This window comes from Boleophthalmus pectinirostris, unplaced genomic scaffold, assembly GCF_026225935.1.
Source record: "Boleophthalmus pectinirostris isolate CB_2022bp ecotype Guang Dong unplaced genomic scaffold, ASM2622593v1 HiC_scaffold_14, whole genome shotgun sequence".
NCBI classification, from domain to species: domain Eukaryota; kingdom Metazoa; phylum Chordata; class Actinopteri; order Gobiiformes; family Gobiidae; genus Boleophthalmus; species Boleophthalmus pectinirostris.
Genome location: NW_026571047.1, coordinates 24,754,126 through 24,763,565, shown reverse-complemented (window position 1 = coordinate 24,763,565; position 9,440 = coordinate 24,754,126). Strand labels below are relative to the sequence as shown.

The 9,440-nt window shown below is 36.4% G+C and overlaps 1 non-coding gene across 1 annotated transcript; it reads left to right on the top strand.

The window, feature by feature from the left end:
• Positions 1-9,072: 9,072 nt before the first annotated feature.
• On the top strand, positions 9,073-9,166 carry trnai-uau (transfer RNA isoleucine (anticodon UAU)). Its single transcript has 2 exons — positions 9,073-9,110; positions 9,131-9,166. It is a non-coding gene; the product is annotated as a tRNA-Ile (tRNA).
• Positions 9,167-9,440: the final 274 nt, after the last annotated feature.

Below are 9,440 nucleotides of genomic sequence, written 5' to 3'. Positions count from 1 at the left end.
ACAGAAATACAAACCCCCAAAACAAATTAACATGAAAGTTCAGGACGAAAAGGGAATGCCCTAAAAAGCGGAAACAATGAGCGACCATAGCGTTAGTTTTGATCAGAAATATTTCACTAATGCGTCGTTGTTGTTTGCATTTTAATTTTTCATCTTTCTTACCTTGATAGTTGTGAATAAATTCTTCAGGGACAGAACATTTATCCTTTGTCAATCTTGTTGGATGAAGATTTGGTGATAGTGCAGATTTATGAAGCTGGTGAAAAATACGCAAGACATTTCCACAGATATTTTGCCACAGAAAACCATTACCCGGGAGTTACGTTTACTCTACATCGCGACACTTCTGGACCGTTGTGTTTTAGAGGTTTGTGTTTGTGTTTTTGCCACATGTAAATTTGTCTCGGCGCTTATACACATGTTTTGCATTTTGTAAATTAGTTTGCTCATTTGCAAATGTGTTTCATGAAACGTAAATTTGTTTTCAAAATGTAAATGTGTATTTTAAATGTAATTTTGTTTTCAGACTTGTTAATGAGTGTTGTGAAATGTAAAAGTGCCTCTTGAAAAACATGCATCCTGACTATAGCCTGGGTTGTTACGCGGTAAAGTGATCAGGCAGATAATACGTCAGAAATAGTGTGTAAACTTTGCATAAATAAATTAATAAAAGCACCAAGAGACCAATTTTCGCCTTCACAACACTCCTGTCACACTGTGAGTTTGTGAGCGCTCGTGGGACACAGTTTTGCCGCACCCCTGTTTATAGTAACATCCACGAAAGTTGAGGTACAGTATGGAACTTTGCTGGTTAAAGTTCTGCCTCCTGCTCGTCTCCATGGAGATGTTTGTGCTTTGTCTGGAATGTTCCACAGTATGGTATTAATCTTATCGACTTGAGGGCCTACACCTTAGGCTACGTTCAGACTGCAGCCTGAAGTGACCCAAATCAATCTTTTGGCTTCTATGCTCCTGTATCTGATCTTTTAATGACAGTCTGAACGACACAGATCCGATTTTTTCAAATGCGACCCAGGACACTTGGATATGTGCTCCTGAAACCGATACATATCTGATCTTTTGACATGCGACTTCAGTGTGCACGGCCAAAGCGCATTCATCCGACCTACACGTTATCAACAAGCCACAAACGTCACTATTCTGTGCTGAAGTAAAATTGTTAATGATGAACTCCGTGTCACTGAAGTGAAGCACATCACCACTCACCACTCTTGGCTACGTCTCCACATCCACATGTTCCTTTCAACGGACGTCGCTGCCGCTGCCCCACAAAACACCACAGCCAAAAACCTCGTCCTTCTCCTTCTCAATCTCCTCCTTAAAACAAGTAAGTTGTTCATGTTCTGGCTCCGGTACGAGAGGAACTTTAAAATCTCCAGGTGCTCAATGCTCACGTCCATGTTTGGACAACTTCTGTAAACACAGAGACGCTCGCTGCGGTTGACGTCATTGTGTCTCCATTGCACATGTGGGACAGTTTCGAGCTGTTTACTGTTCAAACTGGAGTCACATACAAGTCACATTTAATTGGAAATGTGAACGACCTCGCAAAAACATCGGATTTCACAAAAAAATCTGAATTGAGCGTTAAGCCCTGCAGTCTGAACGTAGCCTTAGATCTGCGAAGTGTGTGTTTCAAGGTATTTTTTAGCAATAAAATCATACGTAACTATAAAGACAAATTATGCAGTAACATTCCAGGCAAAGCAATAACGTTTCCATGGAGACAAGACGGTAAAACAGGACTCCCTTCAGAAAAGTTCCACAATGCCTCTTTAAAACACACACACGTTCAATTCTAAACCATTGAAAATTTTAAAAAGTTACATCTCAAGTTAAAAACTATAGTCTAAGAAGGCAGTTTACAAACTATATGACTTCTCATTAAACTGAATAAGTTCTTTTGTACTCCATATTCGAGGCATTGATTGTTTTAATTTGTCAAAGAAGAAGAAGAAGAAGAAGATGTCCAATAATGACGCTAAAAATAAAATGCACTTGCAGCCTATGACAAAAACATGCCAGCGATTTCTTTTTTAATGATAATATGAAACAAAGCTGATCTCATATGTTAATAAAGCTACATTCTGTAATATACGGTTGTCATGACATTGTAAATTGTTCTCATTCTCTTTCTATGGCGGATTGTACATGGCCCTAAAATGTATTTTCTATAGACGGTAGAATCAATGGACTAAACAGCTCCCAAATTATTAACAACACAATGAAATGTAATAAATAATAATACATAAAAAATAAATAATAATTTCAATTCTCAAAAAAAAAGAAAAAATCCAAGAGTGGTCATCATGTCTAGAAAGTTGCAAGTTCCACTGTCATTGTGTCCTTGGGCAAGACACAAACCCACCTCACATAAGCAGGAATTTGTTCAACTTTCTTAAAAAAAGAGTTTGATCAATTATCAATAAAGGCAGGAGTCAGTAATCTGTGTATCATTCGAACATTTGTTTTTCAAAATAAAATCAAAAATTAGAAAATGAAAAAACTAAATTTTTCTTCATTATTTGTCTCCAAAACCAAAATGAAACAAATAACGATTTTCTTTGTCAGTTTTTGATGTTGTTTTTAAATGAATAATGGAAAAAACGGATTATGGCCATTTCATGTTCTCGTGACTTAAACTGCAATGCTGGACTTTTGCGCCGCATACGGACTAAAACAGGACTAAAACAGGACTGAACCAGGACCAAAACAGGACTGATCACAGGACTAAACCAGAACTAAACCAGGACTGAACAGGAGTGTTGGGACGGCCCAGAAGTGCACCCACATAGACTGTTGGGTGATCAGGAGTGAGACCAGGATTGAGACAGAAACTGAGACCAGGACTGAGACTGTTTCAGTCCTGGTTTAGACCTGGTTTAGACCCGGTTTAGACCTGTTACAGTCCTGATTTATTCCTGTTTTATTCCTGTTTTAGTCCTGGTTTAGTCCTGTTTTAGTCCTGGTTTATTCCTGGTTTAGTCCTGGTTTAGTCCTGGTTTAGTCCTGTTTTAGTCCTGGTTTATTCCTGGTTTAGTCCTGTTTTAGTCCTGGTTTAGTCCTGTTTTAGTCCTGGTTTATTCCTGGTTTAGTTCTGGTTTACACCTTGTTTACACCTGGGTTAGACTTGGTTTAGTCCATATGCAGCGCAAAAGTCCGATAAGTCACGGAAATGGGAAACGGCCGTTATCTGTTTTTTTCCATTATTCATTTAAACACAAAATTGAAAACTGAAAAATCATTTTCCGTTTTTTCATTTTGGTTTTGGAGACAAATAATTAAGAAAATATTTGTTTTTTCCATTGTCTTATTTTTGGTTTTATTTTGAAAAACAAATGAACGAATGATACATGGATTGTCAGTAAATTCAACCTTCCAGTCTTTATTCTTTGGTCCATTGGTTCTACTGTCTGTACAACTAACGCACTTATCTCCAGCAAAAAACTGGAAAAATAAGTCATGATGTTACTCAAAGCTTGTGTTTAAAACTGCACTATTTTGAGGCTGAAACCGAAGCTAACGAATGCATTTCCTCCCCTGTACGGATCACTACCTGGTTTAATAATAAAGCTTCATTTCAGATGTTCTTTGGGTGGAAAAATGTGGCCTCAAAAAGTTGCGGTTTTAAGATCCAGAGATTTCAGAAAAGCAGAATTCTTCTCTTTCATTCAATGATTCTGTTCGTGTTACTGTATGTCTTGTGTTGAGTTATGACTATGCTGAAAATCAAAATAAAATAAAAACTTCAATAACTTAAGTGTCATTTTACTTGCTTTATGCGTTTGGGTTTCCTGCTTCCATTAAATACAAAAGTTTGAGGACGTTTCACCATTAAAAAGATAGAATATAATTGTTTTTTTTTAATTGTTAATTATATGGCAACAGTCCTAATTTCCAAACTTCATCATTCTGAACCCCATGGATAGATTTGTTGAAATGGTTTTAGAAGTAGTTGCCTCAAGTATGAAACTAAATATTATCTATTTAATCATAATAATTACATTTTTAATTTTAAGCTTAATCCATCAACTAAATTGTAGTGAAGACTTTAGTAATAATACTTGAATAATACCTGAAGTTAAGATCACTGTTACAGGCCTCAGGGGTTTAGGGGGAGGCACGGGAACTAGAAAAAGATGTAACAAGAAACCGGGAGTGGAACAAAAACTGGAAGCGTAGCGAGGTGTCCAAAAGAAAGAATATGTATTACAAAAAATACAAAAAAAGTGTACAAAACTGACACAAAAATAAATAACGCAAAAGTAAGGAGCTAAGGTTCACTGCAGCAATGGAACCACTGGTCACGGGTCTGGTGGCAGCTCCGGACTTTTATACCCCCACTCATCAGACGGGCGGATCTGAAGTGGGTGGAGGCAAGACCAAACAAGAGAAGTAGGGCATCATCCGTCACACCTCCTACCATAAAATTCAGACATTTTCCCACAAAAAGGATATAGAAGACCATCACCATTTGCGTCCAAGCGGTGATGGTGGTCCTCAGTCTCACGAAAGGGCATCAGCCACAACGTTGTCTCTCTCCGTCTTGTGCCAGATGGTGGTGATGTTGTATCCCTGGGCCAGCAGCGCCCACCGCATCAGCCGCTGGTTGTGGTTATACATCTGGGCAAAGAAGACGAGGGGGCTGTCGTCTGTGGAGACAGAGACTGGGACACTGGTGGATCCAACATAAACGTTGAAATGCTGGAGGTCGAGGAGTATGGCCAAAGTCTCCTTCTCGATGGTGGAGTAGTTCAGCTGGTGCTTTTTGAACTCAGTGGAGAAGTATGAGACTGGATGGGGGACACCAGCCTCGTCATCTTGCAGGAGTGTTCAGTTAGTGATCATTACTTACTTTTTTGGAGTATACTGTTGTGCCATACCAACTTGTCAAAGCCTGATCCCATCAGATCTGAGAAGCTAAGCAAGACCGGACCTGGTTAGTACTTGGATGGGAGACACTGGGAAAAATCAGGCGCCAGTCACAAAAACTGTCATTGTGTCCTTAGGCAAGACATGAAAGTGGTGTGTGGTGTGAGTGTGAGTGATGGTGGTGGTTGAAGGGTTCAGTGGCACCAAAAGGCAGCCGCACTTCCGTCAGTCTGCCCCAGGGCAGCTGTGGCTACAATAGCAGCTTACCATCACTGAGTATGGAGTGACTGAATAATGCTCTGTAAAGTATCTTTGAGACAAATGTCTGTGAAGAGTGTTATATAAATAAACAACTTATTTAAATTACTTAATTATATATAAAATAGTCACAATAATTATTTTTGTCCATATGATATTGTGACCTGTTTTTATCATTGTAGTAGTTGTAATAGTATTAGTAGTACTTCTAATAGTAGTACTAGTTGTAATAGTAGTTGTTGTAATAGTAGTAGTTGTTGTAATAGTAATAGTAGTTGTAATAGTAATAGTAGTTGAAATAGTAATAGTAGTTGTAATAGTAGTAGTTGTTGTAATAGTAATAGTAGTTGTAATAGTAATAGTAGTTGTAATAGTAATAGTAGTTGTAATAGTAGTAGTAGTTGTAATAGTAGTAATAGTTGTAATAGTAGTAGTAGTTGTAATAGTAATAGTTGTAATAGTAATAGTTGTAATAGTAACAGTAGTAGTTGTAATAGTAGTAGTAGTTGTAATAGTAATAGTTTTTCTAATAGTAGTAGTAGTTGTAGTAGTAGTAGTAGTTGTAGTAGTAGTAGTAGTTGTAATAGTAATAGTAGTTGTAATAGTAATAGTAGTTGTAATAGTAGTAGTTGTTGTAATAGTAATAGTAGTTGTAATAGTAGTAGTAGTTGTAATAGTAGTAGTAGTAGTAGTTGTAATAGTAATAGTTGTTGTAATAGTAATAGTTGCTGTAATAGTAGTAGTAGTTGTAATAGTAGTAGTAGTAGTTGTAATAGTAATAGTAGTTGTAATAATAGTAGTTGTAGTAATAGTAGTAGTAGTAGTAGTAGTTGTAATAGTAATAGTAGTAGTAATAGTAGTAGTTGTAGTAGTAGTAGTTTAGTAGTAGTAGTATTAGCAGATAGAAGACAAATGATTAAAAACATAAAAGTGGATTTGTCCTGGTGTCTTTCTGGTTTAGACATTGGTTAGTTCCGGTTTCCCACTATTTTCTTAAACTTATATTATACAAAAGAAACAGTCGAGTACATGAAATTGAAGCCACATTTATCAAACATATTATCGTGATGATACTTTGTCATAACGTGGATATCTCACCGAGTCGAGCTGCAAAAGAAACCAATGACTGATCCTCCATTTTGACAAAGCTGAAAAAACGAGACATGATTTGAGGATAATTCATGTTCCTGGAAATGCTCCGTGCCCTGAAGGAACACTGTGTTTTTCTGACACGCTGAGACCTCCTAAACAACTCTGACACGTATGAAACAGCGCAGGAGCTTTTATGGAAATGATGGATTGGCCTATCTGGAAAAATAGGCTACTGGAAAGGCTATGTGTACAAAGGTGAAATCTGAAAAAGAAAATGGAGAAGCGTATTAGTTCACTCTGTTTAATAACCAAGGATACACTGTTCCTGTTTAATATCCCGAAAGTATAAAGCTGTTTTCCTTTAATTATGTTTTATTACTTTAATTACACATCACAAAAATAGAACTTAAAGATGCTCTGTGGTTTTTTTTTCCCACTTATCTCCTTGGCAATGTTATTACTTTACCAGGAATGTTTTACAGTAGGTCATTAAACTAATCTATCTCCATGGAAACAAGCAGCTGATATTGAGTATTTTCTAATAAACACTGTAATTGAATAAATGTGAGTTAGGTTTAATGTCAAAGAGCAGTCCAGGTAAAACAACAGGATCTCCAGGGTAGAAAAGTTACATAGTGAGTCTTTAAAAACAAAACAAAAAAAAGTTAGTTGACTGAAATTTCATATTTGATATTTTCATTTTAGGCTTTTTGTGCATATGCTATTATATCAAAACATTGGGAACTTGCAAGTCGTGACTTGGACTTAAGTCAGACTTGAGTCACTCTTTTTAGGACTTGAGACTTGACTTGATAAAATGGACTAAGACTTGGGACTCGACTTGGACTTGAAGGTCAGTGACTTTGGGACTTGACTTGGACTTGATGCCAGTGACTTGAGAAGCACTTTTAAATCTGAATTCTTTCTATTCTGATCATAATGATTCACTCTAAGATCTTGTCAAGACATTTAAAAAAGAAAAAATTGCATTTCTACAACTCTTATGTACTCTATAAATACTCATTTATAAGTATACCATGATTTTTTAAGTACAATTTATCTTAAAATTCATATAAATTGTAAAAGCTATATTTGGTACTTAGATTTAAAGACTTGAAATGACTTGAAGCTCAAAGGAGACGACTTGGACTTGGCTTGGACTTATGGGCCAGTGACTCGAGACTCGACTTGGACTTGCCTGTATTTGACTTGGGACTTGAGACTTACTTGAGACTTGCAGAACAAAGACTTGGTCCCACCTCTGCAAGTTGGTCTTAGGTGTTTAAAACTTCTCTAAAGCCGATAGAAACATTGTATAAACGAGCACTAAAAATCTATGATAAAAAATCTTGTCTTCACCACCACTGCTCAATACCTGTCAAATATAAATTGTAAAATTTGATAACTTGCTTAAAAGTGGTGTAACAATAACCGAAATATCAAGATATCTTGTCGTCAAAAGTCTCTCAATAATATCGTGAAATGTCACAGTATTTCGAATTACAAGTTCCTTTGCTTAAATACATGGTTTTACAGTAGCAACAGCTTATGAACATCAGAAACTACATATCCCATGATTCATTTCAGCACAGACAACATGAAGAAATATGTTTTTAATTTGAATTCTTGGGATTATGATGGAAATAATTCACACCAAAATCTTGTTTTATTTTAAAAGCAAAAAAGTGTCCTATCTACAATTATATTAGCTTCTCCAAAATATCGCAATAAATATCGTACAGTGAGATGCATATCGTGATAATATCGTACTGTGAGATTTGGATATCATTACATCCCTATTGCTTAACCTTATAGACCTTACACAAGACATTTCCACAGACATTTCACCACAGAAAACCATAAACGGGAAGTCCTGCAAACCTACAGCGGGGCACTTCCGGCCTTTGTGAAAAAAGTCTATTCAGCTGCTCCCCCCATTGAGAAAGTTTGTGGTGCTCAGTTCAGCTCAGACCTGCCGAGCCACACAGTCCAGAGCCGGAGGAGAGAGCCGTGTTCCAAGATGTAGAGCCTCTTCTGGTCTGTCATCATTCTCCTACAGAGCCACCGGCCTCTGGAACAGACCCCTGAAATCATATCATGTACAAATGATGAAATGTTTGCACGCCTGAACCAACAACGGCTTTAACCAAACAAACCTGTACACATTAATCTCCCCTCTATCAATGCAGCAAAATGAACTGTAAATATGTAAACAGTGTGTGGACGTGATGACTGAGACTGAATGGGACTATAGTTTTACTTATTGTTTGACTCATTGAATGACTGCATTAATATACATTGTTTATTATTATTATTATTATTATTATTATTATTATTATTATTATTATTATTATTATTATTATCTATTTTTTTATTATTATTTTATTAATTTATTTATTTTTTATTGGCATGAACATCAACCTGTTTAGGGACTGAAGGTGAAATGTTGCAATTTTGCGAAAACCAAACACAAACATATGACTTCTTTGTGTAGCTCAGTGTTATATGTGCATTGTCCTTGATAATAAACAATTTTTTTTTATTTTTTTTTTATTTCTTTATGTTTTTTTAACTAAACTAAACTAAACTTAAAAACTCTGAGGCGTATTGTCTGTCCTTGAACGCCTCATTAATTCTTCTACGTTTCATTTGCTCCCGCTCGGTCCTTTCTCTTCTAATGCACCAAAACAAAAACAAGACAAAAACAAAGCGCGTTAACCTCTTTCATTTAATCATTCTCGACCACAAACATCTTTAAATCATTCGTAATTTGACGTTTTTCACGCTGGTTACGATTGTAAAGCGATTTTCCGGCCCGGATACAGTGAAGCTCCAGTGGCGCAATCGGTTAGCGCGCGGTACTTATAAGACAGTAATCTGCAGAGCGATGCCGAGGTTGTGAGTTCGAGCCTCACCTGGAGCAGAGTTTTTAAGAAGGAAGAATTCCAGGGAAAAGAGATAAAAGTTTGGTCAACATCTGGAAAAAAAAACAACAACAAAGATTCTCAAAGTAAACGCCAAAAAATGAACTTTGTCTGTTCGCATTAGAGAAAAACGTTTCAGCTCCAGCACGCACACTTTTTGAAAACTATTACTGTCAAATTTTCCCGAATGTCTGAAGGTTTTATAGGTTTCTTATATTTATATTAATATATATTATTGGAGGAGAATGACAAATCTAATGTAAGCGTTTAATT